This window comes from Gekko japonicus, unplaced genomic scaffold (assembly GCF_001447785.1).
Source record: "Gekko japonicus isolate JY-2015 unplaced genomic scaffold, Gekko_japonicus_V1.1 scaffold6, whole genome shotgun sequence".
NCBI lineage: Eukaryota > Metazoa > Chordata > Lepidosauria > Squamata > Gekkonidae > Gekko > Gekko japonicus.
The window spans coordinates 3905184-3930306 of NW_015166417.1; the positions used below are offsets into that span (position 1 = coordinate 3905184).

General features: G+C 42.9%; 1 protein-coding gene across 1 annotated transcript in view; it reads right to left on the reverse strand.

The window, feature by feature from the left end:
* LOC107110751 (E3 ubiquitin-protein ligase ZNRF2-like) overlaps positions 1–25123 on the reverse strand; it is an 80142-nt gene that overhangs the window by 53547 nt on the left and 1472 nt on the right.

The window sequence follows — 25123 nt, forward strand, 5'->3', positions numbered from 1 at the left end:
AACACACATTTAATTAGTTAGGTGTTTGGAAGCCTGGTTAGAAGGAAAAGCACAAACCACAAGGTGCCATTTTGGACCTCGTAGCAAACTCTAATTAGAACATGACACCTGAAGGTTAAAAAGCAAGTGTTGCCACTGCATCTGAACCATGTTGCAGGTTTTTTGTCAGCTTGTCTATTTATGACTAAATATTTAAATGTGGGTTTTCCCATTTCTTAACTATACTATATACTGCCTACTTCACATTCATTGGTGAAGCTTCTAGAGTCAAGTCTACATGAATTTCCCATTTGTGCTATTGCAAACACAAGGCTGAACACAGAGTTTAGCTGAGAATCACTCTCTTTAAAAAAAAGAAAAAGGTTTGCAGTCTTCAGAGCCACAGACAAAGTATAAAATATGACAAAGAATGGTGTACTTTTAGAAGGATTGGTCAAGTCTAATACTTCTGATTTCCAGGAAGCAGGGCTTTTGAGTACAGAGCTCCTTGTTGCTCCCTATATTAAGAAACAGAATTATGAAACCAAAATATGCATAGTTTCAAGAATTATAGAGGGTGTCGTGCGCTGGACCAGCATTGGCTGAAGTAGAGATGAAGCATACAGAAACATCAGAAAGACCACATTTAATAAGTGGTCCCCTGAGGGTTTGAAAATCTTGGGTGGTAGTTAGTTCACCTGGCTATAGTACATATTCCCCAGAAGCAGCTGTCTCTATCCTGAAACGCAATCCAGACTAGACAGAGGTGATGGCAAGTGCCAGAGGTCATTTCGGGGGGGAACGTGGGGGAATGCAGTTCCCCCGGGTGAGGTGCAGGGGGCGGGGCACACGATGAAGCCCTGCCTCCTGCTTTTGGCCGCCCCACTTCCAGCCCTCATTCAGCCAGGAGGAGGCAGGAGAAGAGGGAGGGTAAGTTGCTTCCTCCCCGCCTCTCCCACCCCTGCCTGCCTGGGGCCAGGGAGGGCCTTAGCGGGGCTTCCTCGCACTTCCGCCGGCCTTGCAGGTCCACCGCCGGGCCCCTGATGTCAGGGGGTGTGGCATATGCTAATGAGTTATGCTAATGAGTTCCCCTAGCTCATTTTCTACGAAATGACCCCTGGTGAGTGCAAAAGCTGGAGGTCTGATGGGGGGTTGAGTCCTGTGCCCTGTCAGTTAAGAGCTTGGGGGTGGTTTTAGAGGACTAACAGTAGATAGCATAGCAGAAAGTGCCTTCTAGTAGTTACATTTTGTTCAAAGGCTGACCTCCTTCTTGGGCACAGACAATCTGGCCATGCTGATCCAACAGTAACCTTAAGGCTAGACTGTTGTAATATACTCTATATGGATCTGCCCTTGAAACTTCAATTGTTGCAAGATAACAGCCGCTCACTTTATCAGCTGGCACATATTATGCCTATTTTGAGATCTCTGCGCTGGTTGCTCATTCCAAGTTCAGTTCAAGATACTGGGATCCACATCCCTGTAGGACCACCTCTTCCCTTGCAACCAGTATGGCTCCTTGAACACCTACTGCTAATTCATCTTGGAGGGTACTTGGGAGAGTCAGTGCTAGATCTAGGGCTTTTTGAGCAGCTGCTCCTGTTTTATGGAACAACCTTCCTGAAGTGGTTAGGAACACTTCCACTTTGCCAGGATTCCACAAGTTTTGCAAGGCAGAGTTAGGAAGACTTTGAACACCAGTGGAATACTAATCCTGATTCCCCCTTTATTGTAAACCAATATTAAGTGCTTGAACCATACAAAAATAATTACTTGTAAGAACTTTGACAATTTGGTTATTGAACAATAGAGGGGAATCACCCACCATGTATGAACCTGGTCATACATATACATTGATGATTTGCATTTTCAGTAAATGAAAAGAACACTTTAATGAAATTTAGATCTGTAGCGGCAGAAGCCTATAAAGGGTTACTCCAGACTAATTCCATTGAATTCAACAAGCTTAGACTGGAGAAACTGCATAGGACTGCACTATAAGTACCATTTTCTAAAATCTAACCAGGATTGCTGTCTATAAAACTTCAATACTCTGCACAGGATAGAGAGAACTTCAACAGGAAGAAGACCTCATCTTCTGCTTGGGTATCATAATCACCACTGCATTTGGACAGCTCTGCTACCCCTTTTGCTCCAAATTCACACAACTGGACATTCAGGCATCTGAATATCATACCTTCCATAAACACTATTATTAAACAAGCATTTGAAAAACTTTTTTAAAAAGATATGCTTATACCTAAGATAACAGCAATTTTTTTCTTCTCTTTTTCTTTTTCTTTTTCAAATGTCGCTAAGGTGTAGAGACAAGCCCTCAACAAGAGAGGCAGGGGGCTCGTCTGGATATCCTCTGCTTTTGCTTTAGCACCGTGTGTCCCCATGCCCACACTTGTTCTGACAGGCATGGGAAAGATTCAAGTGCAGAAGATGAACAGCAATGTTGACATAACAAACAAATCGGTATATACAACTTAAGGATGCATACAGTTAAAACAAATCTTTCAGACTGAAAGGCAGCAATGTAAAGTCAACATGGTAACCACTCGCTTCATCTTAAAGGCTATGAGAGCACAGCTTTTAAAGTGAACTAAGGAACAGCAAAGCATCTATAATAAGGAGTTTCTGATCAAAACAGCACCGCATACGCAGCTGAGTAAAGAGCAACAGGCTAAAACTCAAAAGGAGAATAAATTAGCCCTAGTTATATATAAAGCCAAATCAAAGTCCAATATTTCACAGGACTCCAGTGAAGATGAGGACAGATATGCACAGTACAAGAACCCAGGTTACACAAAGTTCTTTAATATATCAACCTCAAGTACAACTTTTTCCTAATTATTCTGAATCAAGATTAGGAAGAAATACAAGATGGAATGTGAATGATAACAGGATGCAATAATGCACTCCTTTTCAGCAACTCACTGCCCAGCCATTCACAAATAGCAGTTAACTTATTACATAGCATTTAAGATTTCTAAATTAAATATTACTTAATATGAAGTACCAAAAACTCAGACTAACCACCAACCCATAATTTCTATGGTGCTATGGGGGGAAAGTATGATTGTTCTCAAAGCAAGTCTAGCAGCAGGTCCTTGGAGAGGCAACCTACACATTTCATAAAATAAATATTTTCATGTTGAACCACAAGGAACAAGGACTTGCTGAGGAGGAACCCCAAAGCAAAAACAGGGAAGGGGGTACAGCTAGGCAGAAGCCCCAACATAAGTGGTTAACACAAGGAGACATGTAGATTTGGTCTTCTGAATTCACTGCCACAAGCTAGCAATCCACTTACGGTCACACCACACCCCATTTACAGCATAACAATTTAAAGTTCTATTAAGAAGGGGTTGCAGAGACACAGCGAGCCCCATTACTGAAGTCCGGGGGGGGGGGGGGGGGGGGGAGGCTTTGCACTTCTATGACACTGAGGGCCCAATTGACACCAGCCCAGAATAGTATTAGCTTACACTGATCCATGGTATATCTACATTATGTTGATCCCTCAGATACGATGGCATCATAATATTTTGGTAATATTTCCCCCATGATGCTTTTAATTCAAAAAGTTATACGGTATTGCAATTCTCCGCAATTCCTCACAGAAAACACCATATATAATTTTCTTGTGTATTGGCCATTTCCAGCTCTCCCATTGGCTGTGCAGTGTGCTCCATCAACCATTGGCCCATCAACTGCCACTCAAGAGTATTTGCGTGCCATCGGCTGGGGGCTGGGTCCACTCCTCTCCCCCGCCCACTGCCAGTTTAGCCACCTTCCTGTCAGAATAAACTGCAAAAACGGCTGCCTCTACTGCTTGGCTCCACCATGGATGGCTGGATATTGAGGTGGGCCAGAGGCCATCAAACCATTCTCTTCAACTTCCTGCTGTGTGGCTGACTTTCCCCTAGGGTTGCCAATCTCCAGGTGGGACCTGAAGATCTCCCACTGCTACAATTGATCTCCATATGACAGAGATCAGTTCCCCTGGAGATAATGGCTGCTTTGGAGGGTAAACCCTATGGCATTATACCCTGCTGAGTCCTTCCCCTCCCCAAACGCTGCCCTCCACATGATCCACCCCCCAAATCTCCAGGTATTTCCCTACTCAGAGCTGGCAACCCTACTTTCCCTTCAGTGCCTGTTGCTAGGTAACCAAGCTTGATTCTGTCAGTAAAAGGCAGGGGGGGGGGAAGACCCTTTCCATGCCTACTTTGGACTTTGGGAAAAAATTCATTGAGGCCAGTCCTGACTAGGGTTGCCAGCTCCAGGTTGGGAAATTTTGTGGTGGAGCCAGAGTTTAGGGAGGGGAGTGGCCTCAACTGAACAGAACGCCATACAGGCCACCCTCCAAAGCAGTTATTTTCTCCGGGGGAGAGAGAGATCTGTTGTCAGGTTCAGTTGTGATACCAGGTGATACCACAGCCAGTGTGGCGTAGCAGTGCTTCAGAGCAGGGCCTACCAGACCCAGATTCTTGCTGTGGAAGCTCAGTGGGTGATTTCGGACCAGTCAGACGTTCAGCCTAACCTACCTCACAGGGTTGTTCTGCAGATCAGAAGGGGGAGAGAAGAATGATGTAAGCTGCTTTGGTCTCCACTGCGGAGAAAAACTGTACTTTTCCTCCTGGGGAACCATTGCTGCCAATCTCCAAGTGAGAGCTGGAGATCACTCAGAATTAAAACTGCTCTCCAGATGGCAGAGATCAGCTCCCCTGGAGAAAACAGCTGCTTTGTAGGGTAGACTCTGTGTCATTAAACCCTGCTGAGATGGCCCCCCTATGACAGCCAGTGTGACGTAGCAGTCAGGGCTTCAGAGCAGGGTAGAGGCTGTTGGGGGTGTGGAAACCTGAAGTCAGAGGGGCACTGATTGGCTGGGAGGGAGATAGGGTTGCCAACTCCAGATTGGGAAATACCTGGAGATTTGAGGGGTGGAGCATGGAGAGGGTGAGGTTTGAGGAGGGGTGGGACCTCAGATAGGTACAATGTCATAGACGCTACCCTCCAAACCAGCCATTTCCTCCTGAGGAACCATTGTTGCCAATCTCCAGGTGGGGGCTGGGGATCACTCAGAATTACAACTGCTCTCTAGGAGGGAGGAGATGGAAAACTGAAGTCAGAGGGGCAGATAAAGGTAGGGTGATGGTTGGCTGGGAGGGAGATAGGGTTCCCAACTCCAGGTTGGGAAATTCTTGGAGATTTGAGGGGTGGAGCCTGGAGGGGCTTGAGGAGGGGTGGGTCCTCAGACAGTACAATGCCATAGACTCTACCCTCCAAACCAGCCATTTCCTCCTGGGGAAACATTGTTTCCAATCTCCAGGGGAGGGCTGGAGATCACTCAGAATCATAACTGCTCTTCAGATGGAAGAGATCAGTTTCCCTGGAGATGACGGTAAGCTCTGTGTCATTATACCCTGTTGAGGTCACCACAGCAAATTGACGCTGAGTGCCCAAGGCCAAGGCACCTGCCCAGAGCCTCTTTCTAGAATCCATTGTATTTATTTCCACAATGGGCCTTATTCCTATTTAGTTAGGTAGGGCTGAGAGAGCTCTCAAGGACTGCCCTTGAGAGAACAGTTCTGAGAGAATTTGTGACTGACCCAAGTTCACACCAGCACCTGCATATACTTGTAGGACAGTGGGTACCATAATACTGCCAGAGGGTAAAGGTGGGTCCCTGGCCTGCTTCTTTCAATATTTTGTGATTTTCAATATTTTACTATTTTGTTTTATTTGTTAAAGCTGGTGTAGCTTTTATGTCCCGGAGATGTTTGACCTACAGTGCTTTGGTGATTTTATTAACAGTGGCTAATACTGATCCCTCTCCATGCATTGAAAGGCTAAGAATGCTGAGTTTTCTGATGACATTTTAATAGATAAGTATTTAACACTACCATTTGCCTTTTTTTTCTATGAAAATGAACTGCAAGTCATTTTGGTTGCAACTCACTTCAACAGCACACAAAGCAAAAAGCAGATGGCAAGAAATCCCTAGAAAATAACCTATTTTTACAAAGGAAGCAAGTCACTGTGATGAAAATGTCCAAAGTCTCATGTGCACTGCATCAGAGGTCCACATTTTTATTTATTTATTCAATTTATAACCCGCCCTCCCCGCCGAGGCAGGCTCAGATTTGGTCAACACACAAATCTGCTGCCAATATTACAAAAAAACTTGTATGATGCTCAATGGTAAATTTCATGCAATTCATGCAAATTCCATGCAATTTAAATCTTCAGCAAAAGACTTTCAAGTAGCACACACAAGAAAGATCTGAAAGTCAAACCAGAGGTCAGAGATTTCCATTCTTTTAAAGGAGCCACGTGAGGGGGGTGGTTAATACCTATCGTTATTAGTCCTTTAAGGATGAGACAGAAGGCCACCTTTTGTCTTCCCTTTTTAAGGCTTAGTCGGTTTGAATTTATTGAAACCAATGAGGGGGTAAAAACTGTAAACCCCATGTTGCCAAAATCCAAGTCAGAGAGCCATGTATACCTATAATTGAGCTTTATAAGAGGAGGGCTCGTCAATTTCCCAGTGTCTTATCCACTTTGACCCTGAAACCCAGAGGGCCACTTGCTTACTGTACTGATCTAGATGGCCCACTGATGTAACTCAATATAAAGGCAATCCCTTTCTTCACTTTAAAGTTCTCCCAAGTTCTCAGGGTGATTCTGGCTTGCACTTGCATGTATTTTGCAAACTAAAAATTATATGTTTATACACCTTTGTGACCAAGATTTTCACTTCTAATCCAATCCAATCATTTATTACGGCAAAGCCAGCAACAATATCAATTCACAATAATAGCCAGTGAATAAGGTTAATTTTACTTCTAAATGTTGCTGTCTGGTGCCATTAATGTATTATAAAAGGCAGCCCTAAGCAAGTTTCACTGTTTGCAAATGAAGAACACATATTGTATTACAAAGCAATTGCACTAAATGGATGGACGAGTTTCTCTCATCCTTCCACCAAAAAAATGCAAGGAAAATCTGTACAGCCACCTGCAGACACATTATTCTACTCCCCTCTTGCATCCCAATCCACTTCTCAGCTCAAAATCGCAGAACGTCATTGCTTAGGTGTATTTTGCACAAATGGTCAAGTTTGCTGGATGAATGTTGCTAGTCTTCACAGTGTGAACCACACAAACCACAAAAATGGTTTGCAAGGTAAGAACACAGATATGTAAGATTCACTGTGAGAGGATATGAACAATCTATGAATGTACTCCATAAGTCCATTATACTCAGAGCAACCCAAAAAACAGACAGGTTTCTACATGCTGGTTCCCCCACCATGGGTGGGGGCACAGAAATACGGGGTGGAAACTTTTCCAGTGCTTTGTTTTTCTGTGAAAAAAGTTCCATTTCTAAAGAGTCACCAGTTGCTAATACAATATTAAATAAACTTGGCAGTTTCAAAGTTGTAATTCATATTTGTCAGGTGATTATCCCTGCCAATTGTGTGAATAAACATGTTTTACATGGACAGTGATTAAATCTACAAATAAATAAAGTTGTAGCATATCATACATAGTACTTTTAAATATTTGTTACATGTACGTCAAAGTAAACATGGTAAATCAGATCAAGTTCTAATTAGGGCACAGGAAAACTTTCCAGTTCACATTTTTTCAGAAAACCTGTCTCACTGGGGGAGCATCTGAGTGTACTGTTTGGTGTAGTGGTGAAGTGCGCGGACTCTAACCTGGGAGAACCGGGTTTGATTCCCCACTCCTCCACTTGCACCTGCTGGATGCCCTTGGGCAAGCCATAGTCCTGGCACAGCTGTTCTTGAAAAAAGCAGTTTCTGTCAGAGCTCTCTCAGCCCCACCGACCTCACAGGGTGTCTGTTGTGGGGACGGAAAGGGAAAGGAGTTTGTAAGCTGCTCTGAGACTCCTTTGGGTAGTGAAGAACAGGGTATAAATCCAATCTCCTCTTCTTCTACTACTACTAACCCTCTACCTTCTATTGCAGGATTTATGCAATGCCCCCAAGCAACAAGTATTTCTCCCCCCCACACACACACACACACAAAGGGTGGGGAGAGTGAGAAGATGGTAGCTTAAAAACCATCAAGCAAATCCCCAATTCATTCCATCAGCATTAGGGGGCAGGGTGATTTTCTTAAGTAGTTCATATTATCTAAACTGGGCATAGATTTTCAAGTACCTGTACCACATAGTGTTCCCTTTGTCAGCAGCCTTCCCACACAAAACTAGATAGCCTATTTTCAAAAACAAAGTTAGTATTATGTCTGTACGCAAGGCCACCACCTTTAAAACAGGGCCATGATTAGCATATTGATCATGAAGTTTCAAGCTTCCCCTAAAGAGCCAGCCTTAGCAAGATACAATGATATCACCCAGGACAATAAATTAGGCCAACTTTAACAACATCCCCCAGACCAGTTTGGCTGGCTGAACAAGGAAGTTCATTGTGCAACAGGAGAAATCCATGCAACAAGAGTCCCTCCTGGGTACGGAAACCACATTTCATGTCAATTGAGAGCTTCTGTAGACTAACATAACTTTACATGTAGTCACTGTTCAACATCCCCAGCTCACAGTATCTCCACTTCCTTTATCATGTCCTTGTTTCAAAGAACTTGCATGGTTCTCCTCTTTGTCCATACCATAGCCCTGTGAGGCATATAATTATTATTATTTTACATCATCTATAGCCCACCTTTCTCATGGTGACTCAAGGCAGATTACATACAGTGTAAGTTAATACTATAAAAAGTATGAAACATCCAATAAGCAATGCAATAGGATTCGCACTGAAGTCCAAAAACAAGCAGAAACCAGAAACAGAGCTGAAACACAGCATAAGCATTAACACATTTTAAATGATGCAGAAATTACATAGTACGATCACACTTACAGCAACAGACAGTACATACTATACACAATAGTATAATCCATTGTCTCTATCCCTTCATCAGGCATTGTTCTAAACCATTATGTTACAGTACAGGCCTACTACCTGTGTAAAACAACCCTCAGTTTTGTATAATTTGCAGAAAGCCAGGACTGGGAGCCTTCCTGACCTCATCAGGCAGGCCATTCTATAAGGTGGGTACTGCAACGGAGAATGCATGTGTATAGACCATTGTGGATTTTGACCGTCTGCAGGGTGATACCTTGGAGCTGCGGTGGCTCAAGTGGTTAAGACGCTGAACTGCAGGCTGTGGGAGGTCAGTAGTTCAGCAGTTCGAGACCCGAGTTGCCGCATGACGGAGTGAGCTCCCGTCTTTAGTTCCAGCTCCTGCCCACCTAGCAGTTCGAAAGCAAGAAATTGCAAGTAGATAAATAGGTACCACTTCGGTGGGAAGGTAACAGCGTTCCGTGCGCCTTGGTTTTTAGTCATGCCGGCCACATGACCACGGAAACGTCTTCGGACAGTGCTGGCTCTTCAGCTTTGAAATGGAGATGAGCACTGCAACCCTAGAGTCAGACTCAACTGGCTTTCGAGCAAGGGAACCTTTACCTTAACAATCCGTCTAGGTATTTCCAGCACGATGTCTGAGAGCACATTCACCAACTCAGACAGATTGTCTACTGGGGAACTAGGGGAAAGTAAATAAAGTAGTATGCCTAATCTAATTAGGTTCACAGAGTTGGGACAGTATTATGATGATTTTGTTCCCCCTTCCTGACTTGTGTGGCTATTACACTATGCAGGTCTCATGACCATGAGAATAAGCTTTCTCAGGGTTGGAAAGTACTACTGGAAGGAATGTGAGAAAGATCCCCAGCTGCCTTCTGCCGATGGACCGTGGGATCTTCTAATACAAAAACTGCGACTGCCTCAAGGCTCTCCAATGTTTTTATCAGTGAACGGGAATCGGAACCAGTCTTCCTAGATCCCTGTCTGACACTAATCACTAATCACTATTCCACATATACACTATATCTAACTTCTAGGCAATTACTACTTTCAGTTAGATCTCTGTGAGATAAGCACAAATTGGTTAATCTGTGCAGTTACACTGCCCACAGAACTATTTATAAACATGGGTAGGTTCTGTGTGACAGTACAATTTAGAAAAGCACTAATATCTAGTGACTCAGGCAGGGTTCCCTCTAAGCTGAGTCAGTGTGAGCTAGCTCACAGTTTTTTAGCCTCCGGCTCACACATTTTTGTCTTAGCTCAGGAAGGGATGGCTCCAAAGCAAATTGATTTCTATGGTTGCCAAATCGCTGGCTCACAACTTGAATGCCAGCAGCTCACAAAGTAGAATTTTTGCTCACAGGACTCCACAGCTTAGAGGGAGCATTGGACTCAGGTATTGTTAAAAATTGATTGCACTCCAATTTTTGTTTGCATGAGGGGAAGAGAACCGGAACATATTAAGTATACACTTTTACTGACTGACTTTGATTTTTAGTTTATGCTTCACAGAACAGTAAACACCACTGGACTCTGGACACATGAAGTTCAGTGACAAGAGAAGAGTCGGCATTTGTCTCTTGCACTATGTCAAGGTTCCCCTTAGTATTATGATTTCTTTGAGAAAGTTTGCTAACCAAGGTTTAGCAAATGCTGATTTCAAGATGTCAGTCAGTCAACTTCCACATAAGTGTAATAGGAAATTTTGAGAGCAGTAAGGTAAGAGAAACCTACTATCTTTGCAGAAAAACAAATTACATGGGATCTAAACAAACTATGGAAAGCCAATGATTACACAAGAGCATGTTCCTCATATAAGAGACTATTCCAGGCAGCACACTATTGAGAGAAGCAATTAACACAAATCTAACATAAGAAACTGCAACATTCAGAAACCAGTGGGCGAGCATTTTTATCGTCCTGGACATTGTGGCAAGATGTGCAAATCACTGTTCTATCAAAAACAAACAACTAAAAAACCTTCAAAGGGAATATACAATGTAAAAGTGCTGAACTAGAAGTCATCAAGAAATTAAACACTTTCTGTTATCCTAACTTTAAACTGAGACTTGTCTTACCTCATTATATGTCTAATAATCCAATAGGAACATTTTTTTAGAAACTTTAACACATTGTTCCCAATATCTTGTATTATACCATAATCCTTTACTTTCAAAACACTTCCTTAATTAGTTTTGTTGCTTACCTCGATTTATTGCACATTTGTTTGTCCTCATTGCAGGAGAGGCTAGACCCTGACCTCTCTCATCATCCCTTATCTGTGAACAGTTCAAGTTACCAACAAAAAAGCCCACTTGATTTATGATACCAGGCCACTTTGTGTTCAACTTCTCTGACCCCTCTCCTGTAATTTTCTGCATAAAAATGAGAATGATTTCCTTTATTTCATTACATCTGATAAAGTGAGCCCTGTCTTACAAAAGCTCATGATGGAATAAGTGTTGTTAGTCTTTAAGATGCCACTGGACATCTGGTTTTGTTTCGGCAATGCAGTCGGGCCCACTGTGGTGGGGGGTTGCTGCCCCGGGTGAAGAAAGCAGCTTAGCAGTTGCTTCCACTGGCAGCAACCGGAGGGACTCCAAAAGTATCAATCACGGGTGACAGCTGCAGGGAGCTAGGCCTGTTTACCCCACTCTGCGTCCCCCAAAAAGAAGGGATTATGAAGTAACAGGCCCCTCCTTAATTCTTCCAGGACATCAGGAGGAAGCCTGGCTGATGGACTTGACTGGTGCATGCCCAAACAGGTGAAAGAGAACTGAAGGGGAAAGGCAGAGACGGGGCATGAGAGGGGAGCGCAGCAGACTGTTTTCCTCTGCTTCTCTTCTGCACTCCGCACCCCATTCTTTGCAGGCGCTGCGTATTTCCCTAATGCGAAAGTCTTTCAACAGTAGAACCAGTAAGGAAGACATCTACCCAAAGCCTGTGAACATCAGTAGGAACTGTGCAATGCCCATGAAATCTGCTGTCATTAATTTGTTGAGAAATTTGTCTTCGCTACTTAAAGAAGGTATACCGTACCTTAAAGACCAATTTGAATGTTCTGTATTATGATAGTAAATCAGAAAAACAAGTGTATTAGGGAGGCTTGTATTATGAGAGTCTGAAAACAGAAGGTAGAATATTTTTCCATTGTGGGGCTTATTCGACACGTCATATTTAAATGTAAAAATTCACACAGGTCACACAGAATTTTTCACAATCATGCATGAAAATCGCCTGAATGGCCTTATTCTTTTATTTATGGACAGTCTTTCAGAAACATTGCAACTTCATTATATTATTATCTCTGTACATGCAAAGGCAAAGAATATTCAGATAAGAAAAAAAAACCACTGCTCATTACAGCTTTATGACGGAGATTCATATTAGCAGTTTAAAGGGGAAATGCTCTCATCCCACCTAAAACCCAGCTATCTCACAGGAACAGGAGATGACTTTTGTCACTGGGCCATCAGAGGCAATGTGCACGCTCGGGGTGTCACAGACTTAGGAATGGAGCTGTGATCAAGCCTATCTGCTTCAATATGTTTTGCACAGGACAGCTGTGCATTCCAAGAAGCAACTGTCACATGGCTTTAACAAAGCCGGAGGACCTAAATAGCAGTCTAGCAAGACAGCCCCAGAGGGCAATCCATGTTTTTACTTACATGCCAGGGAAGTAGAACAAATTTAGAGTCCAGTGGCACCTTTAAGACCAACTAAGGTTTATTCAAGGAATGAGCTTTTGTGTGCAAGGCACACTTTTTCAAATACATTGGAATGGAAGGTAAGGTTCAAACTTATAGACAGGGGCTGAACAGCAAACTAACGTGTAACATGATGAAGATGTTTTAAGATATGAGAAGGCAAAACTAAATAACAAGCTAAAGTTACAAGGTCAACAGTTGTAAAGCAATAAATATGTCAAAATAAGACTGAGACTCTCCATTCTCTCAGGCATGGAAGTCACTTAACAGCATTTGTTTCTTTTTTGAGTTGGTGCCAAACATTCCAATATTCCTTGTAGTACATTCAATATTCTAACATGCTATTCTGAAAAATAAATACAATAAAATACACAGGATGTATAGTCCCTCTGTATAAGAATACATATGTGAGGACTAAATGAGTTAGCATATGTAACGAGATAAGACCCCTGGTTGAGTCCTGGGGAGGTTTTTGTTCCAAGTGTTGTAATAACTTGTAATTCAGCAATTTCCCTTTCCTGAAGTTCCTTTGTAATAAAACAGCTACCTTGAGGTCACCCATTAAATGCCCTGGAAGGCTGTCTTGTGATTCCTAATGTCAGATTTGTGCCCATTTATCCTCTGGTGTAGGGTTTGTCCTATATAGAGAACTGAAGGGCACTGTTGGCATTTAATGGCATATACAATGTTAGAAGATGAGCATGTGAATGAGCCTCTGATGGTGTAGCTGATGTTGTTAGGTCCAGTGATCATGTTGTCTGGGTGTATGTGGCAGCAGAGTTGGCATCTGGGTTTATTGCAAGCTCTGGTCCCAGTGTCCATGATCAAATTAGATGTAGCATTATTGAAGGTGAGGAGCTGTTTGAGACAGGGGGGCTGTCTGTGCACAAGAAAAGGTTTGCCCCCCAGTACTTGTGAAACTGCCATTATCCAGTAGAGGTTGTAATTTGTTGATGATGTGTTGAACTGTTTTGAGCTGAGAGCTGTGTGTGACCACTAGTGGTGTTCTAGTATTGTTTCTTTTGGGCCTGTCTTGTAACAGGTTTTCTCTGGGTATCATTCTGGCTTCGTTAATCTGTTTCCTGACTTCATTAGGTGGATACTTTAGTTCCAAAAAGGTGTGTTGTAGATCCCTCGGGTGAGAATCTATTAGCCACAAGGTATGGATAGGGATTCTGGGGCAGGTAATGCTCTGTACTCTTGGTGCTTGGGGGGAGTCAACACTGGGAGGGCTTCTAGTGTCCTGGCCCCACTGGTGGACCTCCTGATGGCACCTGGTATTTTTGGCCACTGTGTGACAGCGTGTTGGACTGGATGGGCCTTTGGCCTGATCCAACACTGGCTTCCCTTATCTTCTTATGTTCTTAATCTCTGTCTGTAGGATTGGAGCAGATGCAGCTGTACAGCAGTGCCAGGGAAGTGTTAGTAGCAGGTCATTTTCCACCACACCACCTTATAGTTGCAGGTTAAGTTGTTTGAGTTCCTTGCCCCTGCTATGACAGACTGGAGTTCAGTGTGCAAAGATAGAGGTTTGTATCTGTATATGCACAGCCATGTTTGAAACCTCTATGACAGATGAGGCATTTCTGGATATGTGGCAGGGTGGGACACAAGCCAGAGAATTTAAACAATACATCATATATGGGGAGCAGGCAAAAAACTTCAGTCTGCTGTAAGGTGTCAGCACAACAGAAGCTGCACATTAACCACATCTACTGAGGAGCCACACAACTGAATGCAGTGTTGAAGTAATAAGAAGGGGGGGGGATTATACCTCTTGGATTTTACATTGATGGGAAGAAATAAATGTTTGTGGGACAGGCAGCAAAAGAACAAGTTTTTCACAAAAAAGTGGAGCTGTTTCCACCTTCCATCGCCCACTTAATGTCACAGGAGTGAAAAAACAACAACCAAGCACCACAAAAAAGCCACAATTTCTGGCAACTGCTTTCAACACAATACTTTCTAGCTTTTTCTAGCCAAGATGGTCCAGTCTTCAACTGTTAGCTTCTTTAAAGAACATCATTATATTAGGGGGGAAAAACCTAAACCTCAAGGTCCTCTAATACTTTTCATAAACAGGAAATTGTTTCATGGTGCTCCCTCTTGAAATAATACACAGCAATTTATCTCCAATCAGCACAAGCAAGGTTTGTAAAACTTTTACTATCTTGAGACATAAAATTCTGAGAAACGTTTAAAGCCTCGAAAAGGAGGGGAAATTTGAAATATGTGAAATAGCCTAAACTTACTACTTTTGCACATTTATGAGGAGGAGGAGGGAGGAGGAGGAGATTGGATTTATACCCCGCCCTTCACTACCCAAAGGAGTCTCAGAGCAGCTTACAAATTCCTTTCCCTTCCCCTCCCCACAACAGACACCCTGTGAGGTAGGTGGGGCTGAGAGAGCTCTGACAGAAACTGCTCTTTTTCAAGAACAGCTGTACCAGAATTATGGCTTGCCCAAGGTCATCCAGCCAGGTGCAAGTGGAGGCGTGGGGAATCAAACCCGGTTCTCCCAGATTAGAGTCCGCGCACTTAACCACCACACCAAGTTTGCTGGGAGACCGCGGGCCAGTCACACACACACTCAGTCTGACCTACCTCATAGGGTTGTTGTGAGGATAAAATGGAGGTGAGGATAATTATGCGAGCTACTTTTGCTTCCCATTGTGGAGAAAGGTGGGATATAATTGAAGCAAATAAATATAAGCACATCCATTTATTTCAAACTATTTCAAGACCTAGTATTAGGCACCTAGGTTACAGATAGGGCCGATAAGGAGAGAACCACTCTCAGGCATTCTATTTTCTCATGAAGACAGGAGAAAGATGCTGCAATAGTTTCTATCTGACACAAGAAGAACCCAGGATCAAAATTTCCACAACCTGTCCCGTCCCCGTCCCCCCCCCCCCCGGTACATTTCTGCCTCCTCCAGAAATACTGGTTTCAGTAGTGAAATCTCAGTGTACAGAAATACTGGTTTCAGTAGTGAAATCTCAGTGCATCAGGTTTACTCTAGTTTGTCTAACCTTTGTTTGCAATGTTGTGTCATTTACCAAAGCCAGATAAACAGGAACTTGAGTATTCAACATGGTTTCCAAGGAACGCAAACTAGTTCACACACTCACCTGATCTTCACACAAAAGAAATCACTTTTGTCTAGTAAATTCACGTAGTCCCTTTCCATTTAATAGCTCAAGAGTACAGTTTTCCAAAAGGGAACCATACTTGAAAATAAGTCAAAACTATACAGTGCGCTGGGGTGATGGTGAAAGGAGCAAGTCAACTCGTACTTTTTTCTCAGGTAGGATAAAACCATCCTGCTTGAAAGAATGCCAGCATTTCAGGTCTTCAGTTGATGGGGCAGTAGAATATTTTAGAATCCAAGGTGTCGGAAACCTCATTACTTTCATTTTTCCAAACTCACTGTACCCCACAAACATCAGGACATTTCATTTACATTTTACAAACATCAAATACACACCAAGTAAGTTTAAGTTAGCTGCCAAGTCAATCTAGTATCATTATTTTGACAGCCAAAATAAGCATCCATACAACAAGTTAGAAACTGACACAGTATCTCCTTCCTTTCTACCAAGCACAGTCCTATTTATCAAATTTATATCCCTCTTGCTCTCCTCCAAAAGGGACTCGGGGCAGCTAGTTAAACTATCTAGTTAAACTCCTCCTGCACCTGTTTACTTATTCCGCTTATCCATCTTCAGTTCCTAGGATCGTCCTGGGGTCTGATTCTTTGTGCCATCATTTCAGCTTAGAAAATTTAAGATTTTTTTTAACTAGTACAACTGATTGCCTCCATAGGCTGAGTAAGGAGCAGACAATGTCCACACTGATGTGACATTTATTAGGAAAGGCACAACTCCTTTGTAATATATCTACCTGTTTCCAAATGGAAAATGATATATTGTGACTGGGTCATAACAAGGCAGAGCATGTACCATTTTAGTCATGCATGACTAGTTGTGTATCATCATGTGTGTCCATAAAGTGCCGCCAAGTCACAAATGACTTGTGGTGACCCCTCATTGGGTTTTCAAGCCAAGAGATTAACAGAGGTGGTTTCCCCTTGCCTTCCTCTGCATAGCAGCCCTGGAGTTCCTTGGTAGTCTCCTATTCAAACACTGACCAGGGCCCACCCTGCTTAGCTTCTGAGATCTGGCTAGCCTGAGCCATCCACATTAGGGTGTGCATTACCATACTGGGGATTGATGGTGCATTTCTATGCCTTTTCCCACTTCTACAGGATGCGGGATCTGCCCATCTTAACTATTGTTGTTCTTGATTCTGTGCCTACGACGAGACCTCACACAGTTTGATCTCAACAAGAGGCTTAGGAAGACCAAACAAATAAATTATCCTAAATTTAAAGAGTTATGAATTGGTGTTGCAGAATTTGGTGAAACCTTCCCCCTTTCACTTGTCTGGAGGAAGATTTCCTTCCTTCATCATCTCATGCGGCAGAATCCTTGTTTCAGAACATTTCCCATTCCAGCTGACCACCACGCATCACAGTGCAGCCTGTCCCTTATGGAGTACTGGACGCTATCACCCTTAGTGACTGTCTCAGTCGCCCCTTCCTGGACCTCACTTATAGGTACTTCAGGGTGTTTCTTAACAAATCTTGAGGGTCTCTTTATATTTCCCTTAAAGGTAAAGGTAAAGGTTCCCTTGCTCGAAAGCCAGTCGAATCCGACTCTAGGGTTGCGGTGCTCATCTCCGTTTCAAAGCCGAAGAGCCAGCGCTGTCCGAAGACGTTTCCATGGTCATGTGGCCGGCATGGCTAAACACCAAGGCGCACGGAACGCTATTACCTTCCCACTGAAGTGGTCCCTATTTATCTACTTGCAATTTCTTGCTTTCGAACTGCTAGGTTGGCAGGAGCTGGAACTAGAGACAGGAGCTCACCCTGTCTTGCGGCACCCGGGTCTTGAACCGCTGAACTACTGACCTTCCACAGCCTGCAGTTCAGCGTCTTAACCACTTGAGCCACCGCAGCTCCATATTTCCCTTAGGTTATACCATACACCCTGGTGGTCTACTCAAGTTTCTTTGGCTTCTGACATGTTAAGCTTTAACTGTTAAAACTGCTGCCATCTTCCATAAAACTTTATTCAGTAGTCATGCAGAAACATCCTTATGATTTAACCAAATTTTATCTGACAGACACAAAAGAGAAAACAGGGGAAACCATAAGGACAACGTGCAACAGTTAATTAAGAAATATACCATTAACTGTAAGAAAAAGAAACAGACACTCTTAGACCTTCCACAAACACGGACAAAGACTCTTCATTCCTTGTGACCCCTTCCTCTGAGAGCCAGTTTGGTGTAGAGGTTAGGACTGTGGTCTCTAATCTGAGAGAATCGGGTTTGATTCCCCACTCTTCCACATGCAGTTGCTGGTCACAAGTTCTCTTGGAGCTGTTCTCTCAAGGGCAGTTCTTGAAAGAGCTTGCTTAGCCCCACCTACCTTACAGGGTTTCTGTTCTGAGAAGGGGAAAGGAAAGGAGATTGTAAACCACTCCGAGACTCCTTCGGGTAGTGAAGGGTGGAGTATAAATCCAAGCTCTTCTTCTTCCTCCTCACTGTTCACATTCACTCCGGCAGACCCCCTCTAAACACTGACCAATCATACTCCACACGCAAAATACTATTATTCCCAAAATCTTTGGTTCACTTGCTCTGCTACTCAAGCCATCTCACCTGCCATACTTACCAATACTTAAACAGTCGCTATTACAGTGTCATGTAATCCAGAAGACCTCTCATGGCATTACACTGTCACAGTGGTATAAACAAGCAGTTATGTATAGCAGTTCCTAAATACATTCATTTTATCCATGAACATTGTGAAATATTGTTCTTTGTTGCCAAAGAAACTCCAAAGCAGACATCAGGATACTGACTGAGAACAGTTCACTTTTAAAATTTGTGCGAGAGGCACATATTCCCGTTGTGTTTTTCCCAGTACCCTAACCCTAATTCATTGCATTTGTATTAAGGAACACACTACTGCAATTGATAAGGTTAACAGAGACACAAAGACCAAAGGCACAGAAATGTAAAGTATGACTCAGTGCAATTCATTTTCTTAAAGCAGCTGTGCTACAAAAGACAGAGCTTCTCCATACTTGCTAGTAATTCAAACTTAATTTGAGGATATTTACACTAAGAAAATGTTCCTGTCCTCCCCCAGAGTTTAGCTGTTGAAACAGGCAATTTTCAGCTTTCACCACCGGGTTTTGGAACTGGGGACATGTCCTAGATCTGCTTCTAGATGAGAGCCAACAGAACTCTCAACACAGACAGAATATCAAAGGCATTTAGAATGACTGCCAAGATGGCCAACATGACAAGAACAATCTGGAACTCATACAACAGCAACCCCCACCCAATTATGAAAGTATTAAGTTTTAAAATACAAGTAAAGTCCAACCCAGAATGCTCATGAGAAGCAGGAGAAAGACCAGAGGACACACCTCTCCTAAATCTGTTTGACTAATCTTTCATTCACCACTACAGCCACCATGTTTGTTTCGTTTTTAATTCAATGATTTAAAGGTTTTCAAAACCTGGTTTCCTTCTCCCCAACAGATTTTAGAGGTTTTTTTAATCATACGATTTTAAAATTGAACTATTGTGATCTGCTTTGAAGACGTCCGTCAAAAAGGAATATTAAAAAATGGAGTGAGATCCTGAAAGGTACTGCCAGTCAATGTGGAAAATGCGGAGCCAGATTGACCAATGGTCTGATTCAATAGAAGGCAGTTTTATGTGTACACAGGAATCAGATCTCTGCAGAGAATACATCTGCAGGCAAGGCCCAATTTAAATACTGTATCAGGCATGGATGTAGAAACTGCACATATAGTTTTCAACATGGCCAGATCTCGTCAATTTCAGAATCTCACATAATTATGCATTGTTACCATACCAGACCCAGGGAGGTACCGCATGGAAAACTGAAGACAGAGGCCTAGTTTAAATGAGACACTGGTGGCTTGGGACTCAACAGAAAGCACCTGTGTAAGTAAGGGGGGTGTTATCTTTCATTCCAACAGGAACTTACAAGTGCTGTCAAAATTGCAGCCAGTTATGACAACTTCCGTAGGACTTTCAAGGCATGAGATGCTCAGAGGCAGTTTCCTGTTCCCTGCCTCTGTGTACCAATCCTTGACTTCCTTGATGAACTCCCTTGCTGATCTCCCATCCAGGGCCAACCCTGCTTAGCATCTGAGGTCTGACAAGATCAGGCTACCCTGGGCCATCCGGGCCAGGGCTCCAATCTGGTGTAGTGGTTAAGTGCGCGGACTCTAATCTGGGAGAACTGGGTTTGATTCCCCACTCCTCCACTTGCACCTGGCTGGATGACCTTCGGCAAGCCGTAGTTCTAGCACAGCTGTTCTTGAAAAAGAGCAGTTTCTGTCAGAGCTCTCTCGGCCCCACCTACCTCACAGGGTGTCTGTTGTGGGGACGGGAAGGGAAAGGAGTTTGTAATCCGCTCTGAGACTCCCTTGGGTAGTGAAGGGCAGGGTATAAATCCAATCCTCCTTCTTCATACTTGCCACCAAATGTTGATGGTAAACTTTAGGATCTGAAACTGTCAGCTATGGGTAACTGCCGTACCATATCTCAAGACCTTCAGATATTATTATAGATTATACTTGTTCTCTAAAAACTATTGAAACATAACTGAAAGCAGATTTGTTCTCTTAGCAGAGTTCTCTTATATTACAGAGTTAATTGAGAGAACTGAATATTAACGTTTAGAAAACCAAAATCACAAATGAACTGTGGCCAAGATAAAAATTAATTTCAGACATAATATAATCACATTACGTAACAAAGGATAGTTTCCTGGGTAGCAAAACTTCTATTTATCAGTTTGATTCAGAACAAGCCAAGACAAGTTTCAAAGTGTTTAGCGTTAAAAAAATACCCTTGATTTAAGTTCCAGACTGTGAAACAATGATAATACTTCAAGCATGTCCAGGACTCTATGAGCCAACCGAAGGATGCGGCACCTAGACAACCCTGAGCTAACAGCCCCTACAACCCATCTACTACCAAGACAACCTTTATTAACATGTGAATTACAAGATCATGTGTACCAGCTAAGCATTACAATACACTGCTGTGATTAGATCTAGAGCACAGCTTACTTTCATTGTGAAGGGATGTCCCGTAAAGAACAGCAGTATATATACATGACAATTCAAAAAATTATTTATTTATTTATTTGTTTGTTTGTTTGTTAAATTTATACCCCGCCCTCCCCCGAAGGGCTCAGGGCGGCTTACAAGGCAAGAAACTTGCTCATAAAAACATCAGATAGTTTAGTAAATTTAAACATAATATAAAATTTAAAAACCCAATCCAACAATAAAAATGCTCAAACTAAACAGCATCCCTTCAAAAGTATCAGAGAGGACAAACCACACACCAAACAGTCCCCGGTAGGCATTGCATAGTAGATGTTAAGCAGATGTTCCTCCTGCCCTCCTAGGGCCCTCACCCCCCACATTGATGTTAATATATTATGTTAATAATATTATGTTGAAGGTTTTGAACTGCAGCATTGGACCGTACCTATTCTTTTAAAAAGAAGGGTCTAATGCTGTAAACCTGTGCAGACATGCATACACCACAGTCATGAAAAAATCAGTCAGGTAAATTTAAATCTGCATTGGCTGCACTGTACAAAACTGTTCAGATTAACAGAAAGCAACCTGAAGCTAGTTGATCCTAAATGCACACCTTGGCTTAAGTTTTCTTTTAAAAAGGCAACAGCTTGATGAATAAGATGAAAGCTCTTTGCAAGAATCCCAGCAACCATTAGGAACCAGGTGGGCCACTGGACTACCTTCTCTCCATGCAAGATTCCAACCTAAAAGCTACTGTACCAATAACCAAGGTAACATAAAATAACACAATGTTCACTCTCAACCACTGCTAAAGTAAAGCCTTGGCCACCCTCAAGCTCAGTGATGTATACTCAGGGGGGAGGAACACGTGATTTCAGATGTGTTGTTCCCATTATGACTCCTCCACAGCATCTTTGAGGGAGCAATTTATAAAGGCTTTATAGAAAACTGGCTGGCCTGTAAACACACATAAAGTTGATCTGCATTTAATTGATATTTGCCTATTTTAGCTCTCTTCACAGCAAGCATAAACAACCAGCAGTTTAGATGCTACTGCCTCTATGTGACCACTACTCAAATGCTCTTTCCCCATGATAGTTACTCATGGAGAAACCAGCAGTGTTTAATCCTTCCTGCCCAATACATTACAAATATCTGGTACTGGTATGCCCAGCTGCTATCAATTGGGAGATACATGGGAAAGAAACATTTAAAGAGAACACTTCCAATGTGTTTTTGCTTTTGAGTAGGACTTGCATAGTGGCCCAAGGTTGAGAAAAACCTCAAACACAGTTCCCAAATATTACTCAAAATATTCACTAGCATTAATATTAGCAATTATACAGTACATTCTGCTTGTATATATTCCATAAAACCTATAAATAGTTTTTTAAAAGTCACAGAATAGTACAGGCATACTTGAGGAAAGTCATGCCACTCATCCCTATTGCATCACAAAAATATTCAACAGCTGCCTGTGGCATAAGCACGCCTGCATTCCACACAGCAATGACCGCAGCTTATTAACTGCTATCTAGGAAAGTACCACATTTTCTCCAGGTACATATACCCCATTTGCTGCATATCCAAACAGCAGTAATACCACATGTCCAAAATACCCCGATGACACACACACAAAAAAATATTAACTGTCTTCTCCAAAACTAATAATAATAATTCTAAACTGGTCACTGGAGACAGGAAAGTGATGAAGGACACTTCCTGATGTGTAGTTGAGACGCTGATCCAGCCAAACTGATCTACCAGCACTTAAGGCAGAGGTGTCAAACTCATTTGTTATAAGAGCCAGATTGGATATAAATTTCACTTTGTTGGGCCGGGCCACGTGTGCCATAAAATGTAATGCCAGGTACCAGAGATATAAACTTTACAACAGCTCCGAGTTGGTATGTCCTCACCATGAAGCCCCATGAGCTAGACAGAGGGAGAGGGCAGAGGGGGAAAAAACCCTTGGGAAGACTGAAGACCCAGCGGTGCAGTGCTGGGCAGACATCCCTGCACTGCCCATAGGGTGGGGCAAACCCCTTCCCCAGCCTGCTCCCGCAACCAATGCTGTGAGCCAGGGCCCCAAGGAGAAAATGTGAAGCCACTGGGAGTTGAGAATTCCCTCCTGGCCCCGAGCCACTCTGGAATGGGACCAGGAAGACAATTTGAACTAGCCCCCCATCATGCAGAAGCGGGGTGAGTGGGCCAGGTGTAAGGTTGCATGCATGGTGCAACCTAGGCCCAGCAAATCCTGATAAGCTGGAGATATCCACGCGGTGGCCGCTGCCTCCAGTCAAAGCCACTGGGTGACTTCGCCTTGAAACCCCAAGTCAGTGGGAATGCAGCTGTGGTTGTCTCCAATTTACCAGTGAGGCTGCTGCTGGAGCTTGACTACTGTAGACAAGGTTGTTCCACCACGCTGACACCATGATTGGAGTGGCTCCGCCTGCACACCCCCACAAGCACCCTCCTGTTCCCTCCCTCACACCGGTTGCTCATGGGCTGGATATGAGCCCTGGACAGGCCGCATGTTTACCACCCTTGACTTAAGGGGTAAAGGAAGAACTGCATCTCTTGTACAGGAGCACTGTCATACAGGCTTCTATGAGACTCAACATTCAGAGCCCATACCATACAGAGCAGACATGCTATCAGAAAGAAACCACCAGCAGTCGTGTTACCCATTTCAGTGCTAAAATGACTTAAGGACCAGGTCATTAACTTTCAGGAAATGCACACACATCTGGCCACTTCTTTGCAATACTGTACCATGATAAGCTGTCAGTAGGCATGTTTAAACCAAGGCTGAAATTCAATGTACACTTACTTAAAGGTCTGTTATTGAGTTTATCCGAGCTTGCTCCGAACATACAAGGCTATAACATTACAAAGACTCATTTTCATCCTTAACTTTTCATCCATATTTCAATATTGTATACATTTAGATTATACTATGGGGTAGGTTTTTTAAAGCACAAAATGTGTTATCAGAATATTTCATCCGTGGACAGAAAACTACTTTCATAGTTGCAGCAACTATGTGTGCTTGCAAACGAAAGCTTATACCTTAAATTAAACTTTGTTGGTATTAAAGGTGCCTTCTTGGGCTCAAACTTTGTTCCGCTGCTTCAGAACAAACAACACAGCTACCCACCTGAACCTGTAATTACAAAGTTCTCACTGTGGGCAACTCATTAACCTAAAAAAAGAAACATCTGCTTCTAGTTTTCAAATTGGCATCTAAAACAGACCTTGGTCAGGTTTAAAATACACTGCATGGATACATAAATAAGTTATCCAATTAAGTCCTAATTATATAAGTAGAAGATAGGAGAATGTACAGATCCACTGATAGCAGCTACTGTGAGGCCAAATAAACACACATGAAACTAAGAACAGTGCTGACAGTTCAGTTTCACTTTTTCAGTTCCTGTTCTGGTTCAATGGTATTTTTAAAACACGAATAGGAGAAACTTGCTTCAAACTTTCTCGATTTTGTTAAGCTCCTCTTGCTGTTTATTTTCCCCTTGAGGAGCCTATAAAAACAGCACAAACCTGTGTCAAGCAAGACATATCACACTCACAGGGTTTTTTTATTGTTCTTCAAGGATGAGAACAGGAAAAAATTAATTAGCAAAAAGTTGCAGAATTTCTCAGAATGTGACAACACGCAGAAGCATCGAAAGCTGCATCATTTTTCAACAATTACTTTGTAACTACAATTACTAAGGCCTCCTGTACAGGGCCATTTGCTGATCATTGTTACTATACTGTTACACAACTGGTATTGCCGTTTCCTGTTGCAGAAACAACTAAGCATTACATCTGCACCTGAAGAAGTGGGCTGTAGCCCACAAAAGTCTGCACTGGGGGGAAAATGCTGTTACACAACAGTCCGGTTTTGTTGTTGCTGGAACAGACTAGCACAGCTACCCATCTGGAATTACTAAGCACTATGTTATTGTAGCACAATGTCAAACATTTTCTAAAAAGCAACTAACTCATGGTTTTCAGACACCACTGAAAGTAAGAGCCCAGTAGTCTGCATGTTCTGCCTCTGGCATTCACCTCTCCATGGTCCTTATTTCCAACCTGGGCCCTCCTTATCTCTGGGATCACTTCCACCCCATGGGCTCCCAAGGCAGCTCTGACAATCAGCCCAGGGACAGTTAGCAGTTCCTCCACTCAGGTCGCTAAGAACTGTTTCTCCTTGGGCTTCCTCAGCAGTTGTACCCCCGTGCTACAGGACAGGCCTCCCAAGGATGCAAGGAAAGCCCCAACCTTGTAAAGAGATTTCAGAGGCTATGTAAAGCAGACCTTTCCTGACATGCTGTTGATA